A 1,183-nucleotide genomic window follows, 5' to 3' on the forward strand; every position below is an offset into this window, starting at 1 on the left:
TAATTTTAAAAAAGAAAGTAAATTTGAAAGGATTTCATTTCTGCTTCCTTCAGCCCTGTTCTACTCATAAAATCAACCTCTTTGTCTCAGTCCATCTATTTTATAGAATGGGGTAAGTTGTTCATTTCAAAATTGTTAATAAAAACCAATTTGATCATTTAGCTAAATTTTTCATAATTTGGTCTTCTGACCACTTGTAAGTAAAAGGATGTATAGAGGTGGGGGGAGGGGCAAGTATATTTCTTTCTGAGGGTCATGTTCAAAACAGTCTGAGCCAGGCATGGTGGTGCACACCTGTAATCCCAGAACTCAGGACTCTGAGGCAGGAGGATCTTTGTGAGTTCAAGACCAGCCTGGGCTACAAAGTGAGCTCAAGACCAGCCTGAACTGCATAGCAAGACCCTGTCTCAAAACAACAAACAAACAAATAACGTCCAAAAGCTGCAGGCTGTCCAGGGACTTCTGGAGCCCTACTGGGCTTGGGGAGGGCTACGACTGAACTTTAGGGTTTGTAGAAGTAGGACACCCTGAGCTGGGGCAGAGAACAATGGACATTTTTATTACATTTTAGTCCCTCAACGGGTTTATTGGGCACCTACCTGTGAGCCAGACTTTATGTAACTGGGGTACAATGGTCTACAACGAAGTTTCTTCCATGGACAAACAACACAGGTGGATATGTAGTGTAATGTCAGTAATGAGAGGTTAAAAGGATTCAGATGTTATATAATAAGAGCAAATCTCTGAGATGTCCTATATTTAAGGAGAAGGGCCAGAGAATGAAGGCGAGAGCAGATGGTAGCAGCTAATCAGCTAACACACTGCAGCAAACAACAAAAGATAGTTTTGTACTCCTGAATATAGGGCCGGGGTGTAGTTCAGTGGCCGAGCACTGCCCTAGCAAAGAAGAGGCCCTGGATTCCAGCCCTGAAAAGCAAACAAGCTCCCCCCATTAACTCAAAGCCCATCCTGAGCCCCCTGCTTATAACCACTGCCAAGCTGGAAGCAGCCATCACGTCTCCTTGCAGGTTGCCCTCCAATGCCAAAGCTCCTCTGCTCCATGTAATCCCATGTCTCCTACCTATAAGCAGCATGGGTTCAATAGGAACAACTTATGTCTTTCTTCCCCAAATTCACCTCCTCCTCTCCCTCTCCTCCCCCTCCCCCTCCCCTCCCCTCCCCC

This window comes from Octodon degus, unplaced genomic scaffold (assembly GCF_000260255.1).
Source record: "Octodon degus isolate 3935 unplaced genomic scaffold, OctDeg1.0 scaffold00098, whole genome shotgun sequence".
In the NCBI taxonomy this organism is placed as follows: domain Eukaryota; kingdom Metazoa; phylum Chordata; class Mammalia; order Rodentia; family Octodontidae; genus Octodon; species Octodon degus.